General features: G+C 35.9%; 1 protein-coding gene and 1 long non-coding RNA gene across 3 annotated transcripts in view; one reads left to right on the forward strand and one right to left on the reverse strand.

Annotated features, from left to right (window-relative positions):
* The window catches only part of LOC101743696 (protein unc-13 homolog B), a 374291-nt gene that overhangs the window by 277806 nt on the left and 75584 nt on the right, over positions 1-20901 (forward strand). The window contains exon 1 of one of the 2 annotated variants that reach the window (XM_062674744.1): positions 154-499. The exons of the other annotated variant lie outside the window; for it this stretch is intronic. The gene's annotated coding sequence lies outside the window, so the exon portion shown is untranslated. Of the gene's footprint in view, positions 1-153; positions 500-20901 lie in introns of those variants that run through there. 2 annotated transcript variants of the gene reach the window in all.
* On the reverse strand, positions 13135-15886 carry LOC134200919 (uncharacterized). Its single transcript, XR_009976028.1, has 2 exons — positions 14977-15886; positions 13135-13381 (listed from the first exon to the last, which is right to left on the reverse strand). It is a non-coding gene; the product is annotated as an uncharacterized LOC134200919 (long non-coding RNA).

Raw genomic sequence — 20901 nt, forward strand, 5'->3', positions numbered from 1 at the left:
CTACACGCTTTACCATTGTTTACGCAAACTTTAATTTTTTGCGGTTTCGATATCTACAAAGCGAAATTACTCCTTAGAAGACGTTGGTGAGCACCTGGTAAATTAGGTAATTTTTTTATAAAAATTGGTACCCGCCTTCGGTAATTGAACCCTCGTATAGTCGCATCACTCAACGCAAATACACTAAGCATCTTATACGTTAGGTCACGATTACTCTGGTAGGGATAAGATCGTTGGTGTCGGCTGCGAAAGATCATGGCGTGGTGTTGTGACGGAGCGCACAGGTGGTATACATCGTTGACGAGGGGCGCGGCGCTTCGATATCGAGCGGGCGGCGTCGATGGCGGCGCGCGCACCAGTGCATCGGCTACCGGAGGCCCAGGCGGCCGCGTCCTCAGCACTTCATGCGACTCTATCGGCCATACGACACAGTCGGCCGCGCGTGGCGGCCCGACCGCCTTCCGACACCCATATCCTACCCGATCCCGATAATCGTGCGGTAAACAAATCACATGTGATAGTGCAGTGCAGTGACGGTTCACGCCGCCGATGTCCACGTGATTAATCGTGTGTGACACGGCGGATATTCCTCTAGTGTAATTAGTTGATCAATTATATAACGAACGTTGTAATGACAAAACTCATTGACGGAATGTATTCTCGTTACATTCGTAATCGGAGGCCTGGTTTCTGTAATTGAATCAAACTCAGTCATTTTTAAAACAAACGTTGCGCGCCTAAAATCTGAACGCATGATTTTTCTTTTTGTTAAAATAATTAATGGCAAGAGTAGATTAAACTAAATGAGAAATACTGGTTTAAATGACGCAGTCATTTCAAACTCTATCCAAGTTTCTGATTTATACTTATAATATTTCAATCTTAAGTACTAAATACATTCCCAACTAGTTTCACGTAAATTTACAGCTCACCGAGTACTTCGTAATTAGTTCTAAACTATGCCAAAACTTTGATGGACGTGTATCGTCGTCATCATTTTAAAGTTTCATTCAAAGCGTAGCGCGTAGACGCTTCGTAGCATAACCGCTACAAGATTTGCTACGGACGTGGATCATACAAGAAAAACTAAAATAAAATATACAAAAGCGAACTAATTGAACACTTATTGTCGAAGTTGAACATAACTTTATAATAATTAAGTTTAAGTCCATTACGAAAGTTACTAGATGTTTATTATTAAAATTATTTATATTATTATTGTTTATTATTATTTATATATTATTTTATTTATATTATTAATTACTATTATTAGCAGATCAATTAAAACAAATGATAATTGCTCTCATATTAAAAACTGACTTATTTTTAACACATTCAGTGTTATAAATTGGACTAATTATTCAGTTTTTACGTTCCTATTTTATTGGCTTACTATTCAAAATTCCTCGAACATATTTTTTTGTTGTATTGGAAATACACGAAACAAAAAAAATTTAATTATTTAATTTACGAAAAACAAACCTTAAATATTCAAATAATCCTTTTTTTCATTTTTCATTAATGTTGGTTACAATTTCTGAGTTGAATGACCCAACCGCGAAAATCGAAGAAGGAAATCAAGATTCTGAGAACGACTTGTATAGCTGTCCGCAACAGTATTGAATAACGAGAAGTCATTTGACGAAATGGTTCATTTTCCTTATAATATCAAAATGTTTTTTTTTTTGTAATCCTCATTTTTAGAGCTGTTGACAATCTAATATTAATTGACTACTTGAATCACTAAATGTGACCACTTCAATGGCGCCATTGCCGTTTGCCTTGAGACATGAACTTAAAAGCTCATGTGTATTGCAAAAGGCAGACATAAGCAGAGCAGTGGTCCTTACTAGAGTCGACTTTCAACATCCTACCACCAGCAAAGATGTCATCAAATTGTCAATAATTTATTTAAAAAGAAAAAGTCTCAGAATACACTGAAATTTCCAATTTGATTGATGGATTTCGATAACCATTTAACACCACGTGGTGTGGTTAGCCACACATTTATGGAAAAAGAAACTAATGTCGATATTATTTATATAGTAATATTTTCACAATTATTATATTCCACCTTCACTGTGTCATGATATTTAAGCTTTGCTTTTGTGATTGTGGCTTAGACGTTAATGACATATGAAATTTATTAATTAGTATATCAATATGCACTAAAATTACTATAATAGTAGTCACTACATTACATTTGACCTGTCGAAGAGTGTATATAATGTTAATCTCTTCATATCTTTTTTGAATAACGAACATAAATTAATAATGTATCAAAAGCGGAAAGAACATATTTAGTTTTCCTAAAAATGAATAAATAATTCTGTTGCTTATTGTTGTAAGTCATTGTGACCGAATTCTATTATTTTGGATGGTTGGGCAGCCTATTCAAATCTAATAATGCTTAATAGTTACAATAATATCCTGTACATGAATACCAATATGGTTCTTAAATGAAAAAAGGTAACTTGTAAGTGCATCGCTTCTCAAGTGATCAATCAATTATAAAACGGTAAAAAGCGAAATAAATTAAAAGTTTGCGTAAACCAGCTGGATAAGATCAAGTTGACACTAATGGATGTTGTGGATCTTGATGCGGGGCTCTGCCTTGATTGATGGCCGATTTGGCTGAAGTCTCGTGTAATTAATGTGGCCTGACCGATCCGTCGACAGACAATTAGAGGATTACAACCGAAGCTTGTCCTATCTTACGTATAGAGGACTGTACAATGACATTGTGCTAACCTAGCTCGTACTGGCTTTGTGTTTGAAGCCAATGTTTATGTGAATAGGATCTGAGTGGTTAATTCCGTAACATTAACTCTTGAAATGAGCGTTCTCTGAAAGGTCTAGATAATTTAGTAGTTTTACTTCACGAATTGTTAGGTCGAATAAATTTATTTTACATTGCTAACTCTATAGCGATAATCTACATATTTTTACTGTCGTAAAAAGCTTTACCTATAGTCGACTCATTAATAAGTCATACTAATAGATATATCGGAGTGCACGTGAATAGTAGCTTCCGGAAAAGATCTTATAACTACACTCGGCAACAAGAAATCTAACATTAGATTTGTATTATAATTATCATAATAGTTTGAGTCCTCATAACGTATGCTGTTTGAAAATGTTACTAATTTAATGTTCGGGTGGTTTGTGAATGAAATGCCTCTAACAGTTTGACTTTAGGTATATTTTCGCTTGTTTCTGTAGTATTGGATAAACTCGTTAGCTTGACATTTGGGTTATTTGAAAAAGTGCTTTCGAATTCCGAATGTATACGAGTAAACGTGTTGATAATAATTTATTTTAAGTAAATTATTGTTTTGATTTGAACAAGTGTATTCATTCGTTCATTGTTATAATTCTACGAATATAATAATTTTTTACATGTAGTTTTTTTTAATGCAAATGTGACTAAATATGAAAATATTTTATTCTTAATTCGATAATGAAAAAAAAAAAAACCTATGAAAAAATATTTCAATCAACATTAAACGGAAATGTTTCTAAGTTGTAAACGAGATTGAAACGTATACAAAAAACTTGAGAATCTTCATTTCCGCGTTTCGTTTTACGACATTTTCCGCTGGAAAAAATAAGGAATAATCTTCATTCGGGAAGCGTTAATCCGATCGACGTAGTTGAGAGCGATGTAATTTAATTTTTGCCGACTCATCTCTTTGCAAAACTCTTTCAAAAATTTCCGATGTACTTGAAGATTAATTTGAACTTATACTTTAATATTTGTTTTTTTTTTTATTTATTTTTTTTATTGCTTAGATGGGTAGACGAGCTCACAGCCCACCTGGTGTTAAGTGGTTACTGGAGCCCATAGACATCTACAACGCAAATGCGCCACCCACCTTGAGATATAAGTTCTAAGGTCTCAAGTATAGTTACAACGGCTGCCCCACCCCTCAAACCGAAACGTATCACTGCTTCACGGCAGAAATAGGCAGGGTGGTGGTACCCATCCGCGCGGACTCAAAGGAGGTCCTACGACCAGTAATTACGCAAAATATAATTTTGCGGGTTTAATTTTTATTACACGATGTTATTCCTTCACCGCGGAAATCAATTGTAAACAATTGTTGAGTACGTATTTCATTAGAAAAATTGGTACCCGCCTGAGATTCGAACACCGGTGCATCGCTCAACTCGAATACATCGGACGTCTTATCCGTTAGGCCACGACGACTTCATACGTACTTCATACGTACGTTAACGTGTAGCGAATGCGTTTAGCACTAGCTGCTAATGAACAGATTAGTGCGCACAAATAACAATATATATATATATATATATATATATATATATGACGGAGAATCTGGTTCCATGGTGTGAGCGTTGTTGACGCCATTCCTTTCATCATTATCATTGTCTTCTATAGTGATAGCAATTAAGACTCATTTTTCCAATTAATTCCATTAATTGCATTTCAAGTGTACAGCGATAACAACAGACAGCTCCGCTCCGGCCGGCTGCTCGAGTCTGAATGTTAAGTGCATTTTTTCCCCCTTACCTATGCTGATAGCCTTGAGATGCTATATCAGCGTTACCCTAGCGTGTAGACGAGTTCTCGGGCTCAAGCCAGGAGGTGTTGCTAGCACTGGCCTTATGTTTTGTGCGACAATAGTCACTCGTATTTATAGTAGAAAGTAGGGGTAGCTTAGTCATGAATTCTCTTGAATACCGCCTTGAACAGTTATTGACATGCGTCACATTAAGGAAACGGTTATCTTTAACTACTTTTAGTTAACTAAATAGTGACGTTGCGCCGACATATACCTATATAACATAATTCGTAATACAAAAGGTTCAAACTTAGACCTTGCGGTGTAAGGGGACATATTATTATTATTATTAAAACAAAATTGTTATTTTTGTTTAATTCCGAGCATTTTCATATTTAGCTACCTTTTAAACCTTCTCTAGACTTCCACTCAAATAATTCAAGACCAAATTTAGCCAAATCAGTCCAGCCGTTCTCGAGTTTTAGCGAGACTAACGAACAGCAATTCATTTTTATATATACCTAGTCAGGTCATAAATTCTGTCACATGTTTAATGTAAAATAATTGAAACAAGTTTATTCATTATGTAACCATTCATATACCAAAATGAACTTACAAAACATAGATTCTTATGACACTTAAAGTTTATTCAAAATGACCTCCGTGATTTTGAATACAGGCCTTCAATCTGCGCGGCCAGTCGTCTATCGCAGCACGAACGAGGTCCATGTCAATATCGGCGGCTGCCTTAATCAAGGATGTCTTGAGTGACTCCAAATTGGGATGAGGCTTTGAGCACGCCTTTTCCTCCAAGTGTTGCCATATCTTGTAATCTAACGGATTCAAATCTGGACTGGAGGAGGGCCAGTCTTCGTGCCGGATGAAGTCGATTTCACGCGCCGCCAGCCAGTCTTGTGTGCTCTTCGCTCTATGAGCTGGCACCGAATCTTATTGGAATACCCAGTGCCTGTTATTGAACATGGTATGAGAAACAGGTTCCACAAGGTTCGTTAGGACTGTATTTTGATACACAACTGCATTCGTTTTTACACCTTTCTCACAAAAATGTACCTCTGTTAAGCCCCAATAAGAAACTCCCAACTATACCATGAGCGAGGATGGAAAATGACCTCGTTGGACACGCGGAATACGGTTGCTCGCTTCTTCACTACTGTGTGCGTACACCTTATCATTTTGTTTGTTGTAGCTCTCTTCTACGGTAAAAATTTTTTCATCCGAAAAAAGAATTTCCCAATATTTTTTTCTCGCGTACCGCTTCAACAAAGCGCGGCATCTCTTCAGTCTCAGGTCCATTAGACGAGCATTCAAACGATGTCCTGTTTTTCTTCGATATGCCCGAAGCCCTAAGTCTTCATTTAACACCCTTTTCACCGTGGTTCTGCTTAACCCCATCTGAAGGGCCAACAGTTTTTGCTTACGTTTGGGATTTCTTTGAATTCGCGCCTTCACAGCTTTTATCACTGCTGGAGTCCTAACAGACCGAGGGCGACCACTTCTTGACCTGTCATCTACACTAGAGTCTTCATTGTATCATTTGATGGTACGATAAACGAATCTTTTGGTTATATTCAAATTTTTCAGTATGTTAAAAATTTGAATTGGCGCGTAACCGCAACGATGCAACGCAATAACTGCAACACGGTCTTCTTTAAGCGTCCACTCCACCATATTTAAAAATGAGTAAAAATTCTAAAAGTATACATTTTTATTTTCATGAACAATTCGAAATTCGAATTCAATAAACTTTTTTGTGGCCAGCATTCTAAAAGAAAAGTTTTTACTGTGTGACAATACTTATGACCTGACTAGGTATATAGATAAATAGTATAGTGTTCACTTTAATTGTTAACTTCAAAAAGCTATTAATAAGAAATAAACGATCAAAAACGTTGCGTAAGATTCGAAAGTAATTTTCTGCCATTCATTGAATCGAGGTCAATTTTACTACGGATGCCACCTCGGAGGTTCGTGACGCGTTCTCATTAGCGCCCAGAAACGGATCCGGTCGGTTAGCGCACAATACTTCGGTTGAATTCAGGTTTTCTGCTCAGCAATATCAACCCCAGGGCAGGGCTGATGAGAATTTAACGAATGAAAACTGAAATACGGACCATTTGACGCCTACATTTAGAATTCGAATATCATTTCATTGGTGCTGGTTTCACTGGTGGTTTTACTGGTGGTAGGACCTCTTGTGAGTCCGCACGGGTAGGTACCACCACCCCGCCTATTTCCGCCGTGAAGCAGTAATGCGTTTCGGTTTGAAGGGCGGGGCAGCCGCTGTAACTATACATGAGACCTTAGAACTTATATCTCAAGGTGGGTGGCACGTTTACGTTGTAGATGTCTATGAGCTCCAGTAACCACTTAATACCAGGTGGGCTGTGAGCTCGTCCACCCATATAAGCAATAAAAGAATAGTCACTTTCTTCACTGGAATTTTCCTTTTGTGATTTCGATTAAGAAAAATCGTACGCAAAGGAAGATGCTGCTATAAACCCACCGTCACTACGACCCGCGTTTATCTACTGCGCTTCATCCAACTTAATCATAAAAAAACAAAATAATTAGTTTTTAATTCTCAACAAGCTACGCGATAAGAAGCTATAATATATTTTTGCTTTTTAAAACTACAGATATTAATATAGAGTTTGTCTTTAAGTAGAATTGTAAAATTTAAATTTCCATTTTCGTCTTTTCTGTGAAATATCTAGGAAATAAATAAATCTTCTTCTATTTTATTCTTCGTAAACAATGAAAAGTGTTATTAGGCGGCGTCAAAAACTCATGTCATTGTACCATTATTGTTCAATTTTAACGATTACGTAATTGGTGTGTTGGTACAACGCGGCCTGACCTAATAAGTTGTGTTTAAGTTGACCCGAATAAATTGTTCGATATTATCATGAGTTAATTGATTTATTTACAGAAGAAATTCATAGCTTATGCATAGCAAGTAACAGTATATATTATGAGATTAGAAGAGCTTGTATCGGCAGGTATGGGTACTGTCATGTCGCTAGCTAGGATTTTAAAGTTATGAGATTAGAAGAGCTTGTATCGGCAGGTATGGGTACTGTCATGTCGCTAGCTAGGATTTTAAAGTTATGAGATTAGAAGAGCTTGTATCGGCAGGTATGGGTACTGTCATGTCGCTAGCTAGGATTTTAAAGTTATGAGATTAGAAGAGCTTGTATCGGCAGGTATGGGTACTGTCATGTCGCTAGCTGGGATTTTAAAGTTATGAGATTAGAAGAGCTTGTATCGGCAGGTATGGGTACTGTCATGTCGCTAGCTAGGATTTTAAAGTTATGAGATTAGAAGAGCTTGTATCGGCAGGTATGGGTACTGTCATGTCGCTAGCTAGGATTTTAAAGTTATGAGATTAGAAGAGCTTGTATCGGCAGGTATGGGTACTGTCATGTCGCTAGCTAGGATTTTAAAGTTATGAGATTAGAAGAGCTTGTATCGGCAGGTATGGGTACTGTCATGTCGCTAGCTAGGATTTTAAAGTTATGAGATTAGAAGAGCTTGTATCGGCAGGTATGGGTACTGTCATGTCGCTAGCTAGGATTTTAAAGTTATGAGATTAGAAGAGCTTGTATCGGCAGGTATGGGTACTGTCATGTCGCTAACTAGGATTTTAAAGTTATGAGATTAGAAGAGCTTGTATCGGCAGGTATGGGTACTGTCATGTCGCTAGCTGGGATTTTAAAGTTATGAGATTAGAAGAGCTTGTATCGGCAGGTATGGGTACTGTCATGTCGCTAGCTAGGATTTTAAAGTTATGAGATTAGAAGAGCTTGTATCGGCAGGTATGGGTACTGTCATGTCGCTAGCTGGGATTTTAAAGAGGTCAACTCTTCGACGGGAAAAAAGCTGTAACTGGTATCAACGGACGTTTCTCACAGCTTCGGGTAAGGGATTGATATAATTAATCATTTCATATCTATATATCTATATATAAATTATATCTATACTAATATTATAAAGAGGAAAGATTTGTTTGTTTGTTTGTTTCGAATAGGCTCCGAAACTACTGGACCGATTTGAAAAATTCTTTTTCCATTAGAAGCCGACATTGTCCCTGATGAACATAGGCTACTTTTTTTAATTTTTTTTTTAAATTTTTTTTTGGTTTCATGTGTGTTTTAATGTTTTCGTAGCGAAGCGAGGGCGGGTCGCTAGTAAATTATAAAGAGGAAAGATTTGTTTGTTTGTTTATTTCGAATAGGCTTCGATTCGAGGCTATTTCGAATAGTTGCACATCGCTGTGGGAAAACGCGTATTTGTGATATTACCTCTAGCTTCCTCGAGAAATAAAAATATATTTAATCTTAAATTAATAAATAGCCCTGAAGTAGCGAAGGTAAATAAAACCATATCGATCCACAATTTTTTTGCGTAGTACTCCGAAATAATAATATTTCAGTAGTATAAGTATAACTTTATTTTAGCTATATTTTCAATTCACAAACACATTACTTTTACAGTTTTATATTTATTATGTTAAATTATAATTTATTTATAATAATTTTATAAATATTATAATTTGTATGATTGTGACTCGATACCTCGAAAATAGCTAAACGGGTTTGAATGGAACTTCGCACATTAGTATTTATAATCTGAATTAACACATAACACACCGCTTATCATGATAAATGACAAGATTCGCGTAGCGATGGGTAAATCTGCTATTATAATAAATACAACAGGGTTTTCGCTGGTTATGTGAATTTAGGTACCTACAGATCTAACAGTCAACTGGTAGTTTATAATTGTGTATAAAAGGAATACCATAATAAAAACCTTTTTAGATAGATTGAATGATCCAAGCACGCAAGTGAACAATTAATGTACCACAGCTGTGTAGTTTCCATATCCCTCGGCGTTAGAGCTGGCCGGATATCCTTGATGTCGACACTTCTAATTGAACGTTTCAAATTACTCTTTCAATGTATTATATAAATATCTATCAAACCACTTTCAGCAAGCAAAATATTTTCGTCTATATGTCCCGATAAAAAAAACCAAAATCTAAATTATATACATCTGAATTATAAGAAAGATATTTTTGCATAAAATTACCTTATGGCTCTTTGTTTTGAGAAGTTTGCTTCGGATGTAAAGCGGATGCGTTATCAGTTCAATAACATAATTTATTATTACAATAAAGTAACAAACTGTTAGGAACTCGTAACCGTCGCATGGCACCGGAATGACACATTTTCTAAAGCTATCTCTATGATTAATAAACCCTGTAAGAATATTGAGGATAAATATCCTGTTAGAAATGTTTATACTCTGAGAGGCGTGGCGAAAGCGGCCGCCATCTAGTCTGCCGACGCTTGCCACTGAGGAATACTTACCAATATTGTTATACTTATACACTTATATGTCTGCGTACCAACTATGATGGTATCGTCAAATACATTATCGCGTGTTGATTAAAAAATTAATTTAAAAAAGGAACTCTTGTGCCCATTAATATTATTTTTATTTCAATTTAGCTAAATGTTACCAGTATTAAACTTTAAAGGAGCGTGTCAAAACAAGAAGAATAACATAAATAATGTACATTCCATTTTTGCTGAAAACTCAAAAAGCTTTCAATTTCATTTTAGTTAAAGTGATCCTATGAAAAATAAGTGAAAAGATTTAGTAGTTTCTACCATTATCACAATGGATCTCATACATAAACTATGTACACTTATATACCGAGTTATATACCGGTGAACATCAAGATTTCAAAGGAAATGTTAAAAAGCTTTGACCTAAATAAGACTTAGCGGCTAAAAAACTTTAGATTGTAATATTACATTTGCGTGCGTACAGCGCAGCTCACATAGAACTTTAAGTCAGTTATTCAACTTATAAATTTATTACTTGCAAGATATCATCAAGGCTGTCTTATGAAATTTAAAAAAAATCTGTAGAAGGAAGCCTAAGCGATTTGTGGTACGACTTATGGTACGTCCTTGTGCGTGTGTATTTGTGTTTGTGTGTGTGTGTTTGTGTGTGTTACCGTCCTACCAATTCCTGCTGACAAACAGTATCGGTTCCGCCATAAAATTGTGACTCCAACGCTTTGTCTCTGGCAATCGATCTAAAATGAGCCATGACTTTGTCTAAAACAATTAATGTGGAGTATTTATGTTGTATCTTAAACATTCGTCGGTATCTTCTGAATACACGTCAAACCGTGAATTTGTTAAAATCTATATATCGACGCTTGAAATGCAAACGTGACTAAGCGACAATAACTGCTTTGTACATAAATGATAGGCAATAACCATATTCGATGCGCAATAAAAATATATTTCTAGGTCTATTAAAATCATTTCAATACTACAGATACTAGCTAGATTCTACTACAGCTAGATTCGTTAAAATAAATTTAGTTTTCAGGTATTTCAACTTTAAATTAGTCTACTGTAAAGTTTTTTTAAATTTCTTTTTTATTGCCCTTGTAGGCAGACTAGCATACGGCCCACCTGATGGTGAGTGGTTACCGTCGCCCATGGACTTCAGCAATGCCAAGGGCAGAGCCAAGCCGCTGCCTACAAACGCAGAGTCAAGCCACTGCCTTCACGCATTGTCGCTTAGTCACGTTTGCCTTTCAAGCGTAGATTTGTTCATTTTAAAATAATTTTATACTAATTCTTACGTGGCAACCCCCGTAGTGGTTTGCGTGATCCAACAAACACGTCATATAAGCTTGCCGGTCATTTTACCCGATAAAAAAATAGTTCGTTTCAAAGGGCTGCGACAATTTACAAACGAAACTGCGCCTTAAATAAACCAGTGGAAGTGGAATAATAACTCGTTCTTCCAATCTATCGAACGAGTAGTAAATCGCTTTTATTAACAGCTCTGCCGTTGTATTTGATTACAAAGACATAGTTGGTTGTAGTAATGAAAAATAGTTTATTACTAACATAGATTCTACAAGCAAGGTACTGTTTTATTGTTGTTGTTTTTTTTCGAACCCAGACAAATATACGGACCATTTGTTTTGCTAGAGTTCCCCCTTTTTGTCATATTCAAACAATCGAATTTAGTTTGAATAATAACAAATCACGAGATTTCCATTTAGCACATGTGTGCATCACGCAAAGAATAGTTAGAAACGTGAGCTATACATTCATGTACAGTGAGTGAGATTCTGATTATTACTTTTTCTGTAATTAACAGAGATTGACAATGTCATAGTCAAGTTTATCCCAATCATTTAATACGTAAAGGCAAAAAAGTCATCAACAGTCAGTACATACTATCTACACTAAAATGAGAAGACGTAGCCTAAAAACAACAAAAAGTACCTAATTTTTTTTTTTTTAATTCTTGTAATCCTGGTCAGAGTATTAAGTAAAGGTAATAAAATTGTTGAAATTTCATCGATTTTCATACATGTGAAAAATGACAGCTTAATGGGACATTTTGAAGTATGCGTAAATTTAAAGGTTTCCGATGGAAAGATTCACATAGTTAAGTAAGATCAGTGGTCGGTAAATTTATTAGCCAAAGAGCCAATATGAATATTAAAAAAGTTTTAAACAAAATTGGGAGACAAATCTGGTTGTTTAGTAAACTTTTATTACACTAAATAATTAGTACATTAAATCCAAATCCGCACGTAAGGAGCCAAAGACGCACGTGCGGCTCTGGAACAGCACATTGCAACCACTGCGTAAAGGTAAAAAAAAAAAAAAAAGATGTGTGGTGTCGTGGGACACCGGATAGGAACGAAGTTCCTTATTATAAAAATATTAATTTAAAATTCTATTCGAGGTATATAGAAAATAAAACTGGAGGTTTCGCAACAACCCACGGTCATTCGGTAACGTGCGAACTTATTGTGGTACACTTCATTCACGGTTGTTTGCATAAGAGTTAGTGTATTGCGCAAACGAACGCTCTGAGATCGTGGTCAATGAATGATAAAAAAATATGTTATTTTTTGTACGTTATTACAAAGTTAAGTCGTACACTGTGTGCATCACTAATAAAAATCTTACGTTACGGACGTTTTTTCCCGGTTAGGGTACCCCTCCGCATTGTCCCATAAACAACTTCGTCCCAAAAACTTATCAACAAAAAATATAACTAGGGTTTACGTTCTCCTAATAACTTGCATCTCAAGCTCACTAAATCAAGTTACACACAACGTAACTGTCGAAGTATTCACGACAGGGCAGTTTAATTTATGAAATTGTCGCACCGGAAAACAGCTTGTAGACTAGATAACGTCGCATACAAGATACAAAGGGTGTGCGAGGGTGTGTACGGAGCCTCGGATATTCTAGTGCCAGTCGCCAATTGAAAATAAACCCTTTGACATTATTCATTAAGTACCAAAACGCTGTGTCAGTAACGGTGTGCCTTAGTACACAGTGAGGCGGCTTTCTTGAATAAATTAGCTACGTGAAATGGACTATTGTAATGTCGATGAATAAGTTACGGCAATTCTGACATTGTTTTCGGGCCCATGTCAAAATAACGGCCTGTTTCTAAAGTTAATTTTGTATAGATTCATCTACAACTATGCTTAATGCAAATGTGTGAATTACGTAATTAGTTAACCTTAGACACATCAGAAATATTTATTCTAATGAATGTACATGTGTATATTAACCAAAATCACTTTTAAATGTCGCGCAAAAATTTGTCATTTGCGTTTTTTAAGTATTTCTCTTCTCTATCGTTTCTTAGATTGATAATTAGTGAATCCAGTAACATGAATGAAACAATAAAGATTAAAAATATGCCAAATTAACATTATCCAGCTTTTTTTAACAGCCCTCGATCCTCTTCGAATAATATGAAAACTCCTGTTAAACAAAAAAAATCTAGATAATAAGTGGTATATCACTAAATGGCACAAATCATTGAATTTTTTTTAAACATTTACTCTGAGTCATTCGTGTTGATGAAAACAATAAAGAACTCGAAAAGTCGAAAACCATAAATAATCTATATCTATACTTAATATTATAAAGAGGAAAGATTTGTTTGTTTGTTTGTTTCGAATAGGCTCCGAAACTACTGGACCGATTTGAAAAATTCTTTTTCCATTAGAAGCCGACATTGTCCCTGATGAACATAGGCTACTTTTTTTTAATTTATTTTTTATTTATTTTTTTGGTTTCATTTGTGTTTTAATGTTTCCGAAGCGAAGCGAGGGCGGGTCGCTAGTATAATTATAAACACGACTAAAATGAAAAAAAATACAGTCAGGTATTTTTACTGTCATGCATGCCATCTTAGACCTTGAATGTTGATAATTGATCGCGTATTACGTATCAAACGTACTACGCATACTTTATTTACTTATTGGTTAGGTACCAACGTGGTATAACATCAGCGCGATACATTGCAAGTAATACAGACACTAATATCACAATGCTAACATAATTACAGGTACCGACAGTGCATGCAGTGATATAAACGGGAATGTGTAAATTTTTTAAATAAAGTCCATACGTGGCTCATTTGAACAGCAAAACCGGTTTCAATGTTGGCCACTAGACAGATTACGTCGATTTTTGTTTTGTAAACGCCCGAAAATCTGACACCGACGCATGTGATTAATTTTCATGAAATGGTTTGACTCGCGGATGATCCATGCCATGTTATGCCTATATTGCGCAATTTTTTGACGATTTTTTCGTGTTAAGTTTAGATTACAAATGACATTTTGAATTGTGTTTATGACTTATGTAGACATTTTAACTTGACGACCCGCCCTCGCTTCGCTTCGGAAACTGTAATTTATTATTGATTTCTCCACTATTTATTGGATGTTATTATACATATAAACCTTCCTCTTCAATCACTCTATCTATTAAAAAAACGCATCAAAATCCGTTGCGTAGTTTTAAAGATTTAAGCATACATAGGGACAGACAGATATAGGGACAGAGAAAGCGACTTTGTTTTATACTATGTAGTGATTTATCGTTTTACGGCTCGACATGAAGAATGTGTTTGTTAGCATAATCAAAATGCGTCGCGTCAGTTAGGATTGAATAAAACAGTTTTATGCAAAATTGTATTCAATAACTGACTAATTCCTGATTTATGGGGGCTTTTGAGCTCTGGTAACCCATCGAACTCGAGATGAGCCGTAAAATTCATCCAACCGCCTAGCAGAATAATAAAAAAACCAAGAACACATGAAACTTCACAAACTCTAGTTTTACAAATGTCTTTATTCGATTGTCCTTCGAGAGAGATAATATTTGCTCCTCATTTGTCGTAGAAAGGTTGTTGACACAGGCGACCAGGGATCGCAGCTTGCCGCTGACGAAACGAAAAAAGTCAGCAGCCCGTGGAGGTGTGGTTTACGTGCAAAGAAGTAGGTCACAGTCGAAAATTTGTTTCTGTAAATTTTGTATGTGTTGCAAAGGATTATTATTTTATATACCTTATTTGGGGGATGAACGGTCGATTACCACTTGAACGTTCGAAGGATCAGTTGAACGGTCAATTCGTTCTTTTGTCGACTATTTTTATATGTATATGAGAACGGTCGCTTCGTTCTTTTTTGTCTTTTTGTGTCTTTTTTTAAGGACGTCAAAAAATGTACAGCGTGCCGCTGAATCACATACGCCCTCGTTCCATTTTTTTTCGAATTCTTGTCAAGTCTCTGTCTAAGTCTGTGTCTATGTGTAGTCGTTGTAGTTCTAATGTCCTGTCAAAGAGGTTGCACGCCACGACAGGGGTAGAGAACATTTTTGATGCTTAAATAATATACGTAGTTTTAAAAACAAAAAAAAACACATCTAGCCTAAACATATCTAACAAATTCATTTCATCCTTTTTTATCCTGTTGACAGGATATTGGAACGAAGCTATAAAATGATTGCCCTATCATTGGTCCTTGACGCATGGCAAATTTTCAAGCTGATCAAACGTCTTAAAGTCGGTGAAGATGTTGTTCAAATATTCCGTTAGATACATACGAAGCTAATAAGAACGTGTTAAGAAAAGGGACTGTTTTAGTGTTTAATATTAACCTATTTTTTGTTTGCAAACTTTGAATTGTTGTGATTGCAATGTGACAACGATGATTTTTTGTCTTAAAATACTATGTATTTTCATCAGGAGAAAATATGCTAACATAAAAGTACATAGTGCACATTTATTTATTTTATGTAAAACGTAATATCGGATATCTCTGACACAGGCGCTCCGAGATTTTATTACCTACCAATATTTGATTTACGTGACCTTATCACTAGGATCGGAATATTTTTCACCTAGACTGAAGCGAATGTGAGTATCAGAGAAATATGTATGAGAAAAGTAAAGAGTAGTTATTCTTTATTACGAAATTAAGATGTGAGTTCTACAGATTTGTGAATTTTAAAAGAAAAATCGCGCTTGTTGTTCTTGGTAGTTTCATTTTTTATTTTATTTTTATTGCTTAGATGTGTGGACGAGCTCACAGCCCACCTGGTGCTAAGTGGTAACTGGAGCTCATAGACATCTATAACGTAAATGCGCCGCCTACCTTGAGATTTAAATTCTAAGGTCTCAAAGTCTCAAGTATAGCTACAACGGCCGCCCCCACCCTTCAAACTGAAACGCATTACTGCTTCACGGCAGAAATAAGCAGGGCAGTGGCACCTACCCGTGCGGACTCACAAGAGGTTCTACGACCTATATGCATAATCCACATCACCATTCCAAACTACGGGCATGAACTTCCGTAAATTCATTTTCCATCAATACTTTTCTTAGCAACACAAATACAATTTTGTAAGTATGTAAATCAAATTATAATGTGCCACTGCCCTGCTTATTTCTGCCGTGAAGCAGTATGCGTTTCAGTTTGAAGGGTGGGAGCGGCCGTTGTAACTATACTGAGACATTCGAACTTATATCTCAAGGTGGGTGGCGCATTTAAGTTATAGATGTCTATGGGCTTCAGTGACCACTTAACACCAGGTGGGCTGTGATCTCGTCCACTCATCTAAGCAATAAAACAAAAATTATCTCAGTGCGTTTTTTTCCGTCAAAATCTTTCGACAGAGCATATTCTAAAACAATCATAAGCGGTGAAATTTCGCTTACTATTTCAAAAAAATCATGATAAAAGAGTTGATGATACACGTGAAAAACGTAGCCAGTGGATGAAATGAGTGTGAGGCGTTGTGAAGTTTTCACGGAAGCACATTCACGCTCAAAATCGTCGGTTGACAATCCCGGCTTATACTTTCCATGCAAATGCCTCTCTCTGTATTTTTTTAACGCTTTAAACATTCTGCGCACAAAATATTTTCTAGCTCTTCTCATATAACGCGGCTCGTTTGAGTTTTCAGTTTGTTATTTAGCGGCTCAGAGGAAATGTAATACATTAAATATTTTACAATGAATTGATAATCTAGCAAACAATGTGTTAAATATTTAAGAAAACTAGTGGTCGCCCGGTAGTCGAAATTCGACTATAATTAATTGAAATTATAAGTTCGTATATTATTATGATTCTACCTAGTCAGGTCATAAATTCTGTCACATGTTTAATGTAAAATAATTGAAACAAGTTTATTCATTATGTAACCATTCATATACCAAAATGAACTTAACAAAACATAGATTCTTATGACACTAAAGTTTATTCAAAATGACCTCCGTGATTTTGAATACAGGCCTTCAATCTGTGCCACCAGTCGTCTATCGCAGCACGAACGAGGTCCATGTCAATATCGGCGGCTGCCTTAATCAAGGATGTCTTGAGTGACTCCAAATTGGGATGAGGCTTTGAGCACGCTTTTTCCTCCAAGTGTTGCCATATCTTGTAATCTAACGGATTCAAATCTGGACTGGAGGAGGGCCAGTCTTCGTGCCGGATGAAGTCGATTTCATGCGCCGCCAGCCAGTCTTGTGTGCTCTTCGCTCTATGAACTGGCGCCGAATCTTGTTGGAATACCCAGTGCCTGTTATTGAACATGGTATGAGAAACAGGTTCCACAAGGTTCGTCAGGACTGTATTTTGATACACAACTGCATTCGTTTTTACACCTTTCTCACAAAAATGTACCTCTGTTAAGCCCCAATAAGAAACTCCCAACCATACCATGAGCGAGGATGGAAAATGACCTCGTTGGACACGCGGAATACGGTTGCTTGCTTCTTCACTACTGTTTGCATACACCTTATCATTTTGTTTGTTGTAGCTCCCTTCTACGGCAAAAATTTTTTCATCCGAAAAAAGAATTTCCCGATATTTTTTTCCCACGTACCGCTTCAACAAAGCGCGGCATCTCTTCAGTCTCAGGTCCATTAGACGAGCATTCAAACGATGTCCTGTTTTTCTTCGATATGCCCGAAGCCCTAAGTCTTCATTTAACACCCTTTTCACCGTGGTTCTGCTTAACCCCATCTGAAGGGCCCACAGTTTCTGCTTACGTTTGGGATTTCTTTGAATTCACGCCTTCACAGCTTTTATCACTGCTGGAGTCCTAACAGACCGAGGGCGACCACTTCTTGACCTGTCATCTACACTAGAGTCTTCATTGTATCGTTTGATGGTACGATAAATGAATCTTTTGGTTATATTCAAATTTTTCAGTATGTTAAAAATTTGAATTGGCGCGCAACCGCAACGATGCAACGCAATAACTGCAACACGGTCTTCTTTAAGCGTGCACTCCATATTTAAAAATGAGTAAAATTCTAAAAGTATACATTTTTATTTTCATGAACAATTCGAAATTCGAATTCAATAAACTTTTTTGTGGCCAGCATTCTAAAAGAAAAGTTTTTACTGTGTGACAATACTTATGACCTGACTAGGTATTTTCAAAGACTATTATACTTCTATAATCACAAATTTCGCCAATACTACACTATAGAAAAACATTAATAAAGACAAACAATATTTAATGTATTCTTAATTTGACCACAGACGTCAAGAACAAAAGTTTGGCAATAAATAAATAGTATGCATGCGTGTGTGCGTCAAATACATGGCAGTGTGTGTAATGTTTTTTTTATTGATTTAATGTATTTTTTAGGCATAATTAAAAAAAAAATTAGCATTCGGCAGTTCTTCTCTATATTCTCTATAAGTGTGGAAAATTTCATACTCCTCCGTCCGCGCAATTTTCGTAAAAAGCGCTACAAAGTTTTTCCTTCACGTATTAATATATAGATATAATAGAATTATTACGTATTTGTTTCATAATTAAACGATAATCAATTATATTTTTTGAAAATATACTATAGGACATTATTTCCCTACAGATTGTTCGATAGTGAAGGCTTCATTAAGTTTTGGCGTCATAATTCTCAGTAGTGTTCACGAAATGCGCCATCTGTGTCGGAGTTTGAACCATTGCCAACACCTGCATTCACGTTCAGGCTCGGAACACCAGCTGTAGTAATCCTCAGTCCATTTGTGCGCCGCGAACACACACCGTGACCGACTGTTGGCACGCGTCGACCTTATGATTTATTGATGTTTGTCATGTTAAATCTCGTATTACTTAGCTCTTTGAACTTTGCTTTCTTAATTTTATTATTATTAGGTTTTGATCGATTTCTATTGGAACGAAGTTCCTTACGGCAGGCTTGGAGGGGATAGGGATTTTGCTGCGCGACCGAACTGAAAAAAATGTGATAGTAAAACCGTAAGAAAAAATCCGTGGAAAAAAGTGCGTGGAATAAAACCGTTAAATAAGACGTGCGCAGGCGCGACAGTCGTATACACAAGCGAGTAGTGTATAATACCTTTCTCTTTCTCCCTCTTTTTTTTCGTTCTCTCATCCCTTCTTCTATTTTGTAATTATTTTGCAAATTGTGTCGATTCTACATTAGCCGAAGGAACTTCGTTCCTACCTGGTGTCCCACGACACCACATAATTTTATTACGTCTTTCTTAATTTATGTTTTTTTTTTTTATTATTAGGTTTTGATTGTTTTTTATATTTATATTTTTATTGCTCAGATTGGTGGACGAGCTCACAGCCCACCTGGTGTTAAGTAGTTACTGGAGTCTTTAGACATCTACAACGTTAATGCCTGACCGACTGTTGGCACGCGTCGACCTTATCATTTATTGATGTTTGTCTTGTTAAATCTCGTATTACTTAGCTCTTTGAATTTTGCTTTTTTAATTTTATTATTATTAGGTGCTAAACATCTACTAAGCAATGTCTAATAGTAATCTATGTTTTTGTTTGCATCATTTTCCGTTTCCGGTATAATCTGTGTGCACGCTGTCAATTCAAGAATAAAGTTATGTTCACTATTGTGCACTCTGTCAAATGTGTATTAGTTAAAAAGGAATCCAGTAACATCCAAAATACAGTAACCTCCTGTGACAAACAAATTATCAAAGTTAGGTTTCACTGATTTTTATTTTTATTGCTTAGAACGGTGGACGAGCTCACAGCCCATTTGGTGTTAATTGGTTACCGGAGCCCTTAGACATCTACAACGTAAATGCCGCCACCCACCTTGAGATATAAGTTCTAAGGTCTCAGTACAGTATTGATTCATCATATTTGTACTTATAATTGAAAATCATGTAATTTTAAATGTCTATTATAATTTGAAAATAAACTTTTTAAATATAGTTACACATTTAAAATATAATACACAGTATAATTTCGGTACTAATTTCTTTTCATTTAAATGGGTTCCGCATAAATGCTCGGGCTCTATTTTCTTACTTGTTGCCAAGAATAAAAATTGAAAGAAACTAAGCGAAAGCTACTTTTCTTAACAGCACATAAATCATTGTAGAAAATATTAGCGTAAAAGCACAATGAAACCCTAACGCAATATATTTATTTCAGCAGTTCTTTTGACAAGGTTTATGAGCAAAATACGGAACAAATTAATAGAGCGAGTACCCTATAAATTCTTTGTGCGTTACAAGTTGAATTTATGTTTAACCACAACCAACCCTAGTGAGGAAATTGAAAAGATCGCTGCAGGTAGAAAATTGTGGACCCTTCCTGAAATATCGAGGAGAAAGGCGTTTGATCTTACAACACATCGAACTTAAAAATATTTATCCTTTAGAGTAATTGATATTAAATGAAAAACCACACACCGTTTTGTAAAATTGAATTCCTATTTTCACAAGATAGTCTGCACAAGATCTTGCGCTATCGCAGCTATAATTGGACCCATTGTTGTACTAATTCAAATGCATACTTCATATATTGGTTTAACGTCTGCTATTACAATAAAGAGCTAGTTATGTTTAGACGCTGTTCTAGTATACAGAAGGGCTTAACGAATAATGATTATAACACGCTTAAATAAACCCTCAATACTACAGGACTCTAGTAGTCCTGAAGGACTCCATTTTTGCCTTAAAAAATAAACAAATCGA

Source organism: Bombyx mori, chromosome 21 (assembly GCF_030269925.1).
Source record: "Bombyx mori chromosome 21, ASM3026992v2".
In the NCBI taxonomy this organism is placed as follows: domain Eukaryota; kingdom Metazoa; phylum Arthropoda; class Insecta; order Lepidoptera; family Bombycidae; genus Bombyx; species Bombyx mori.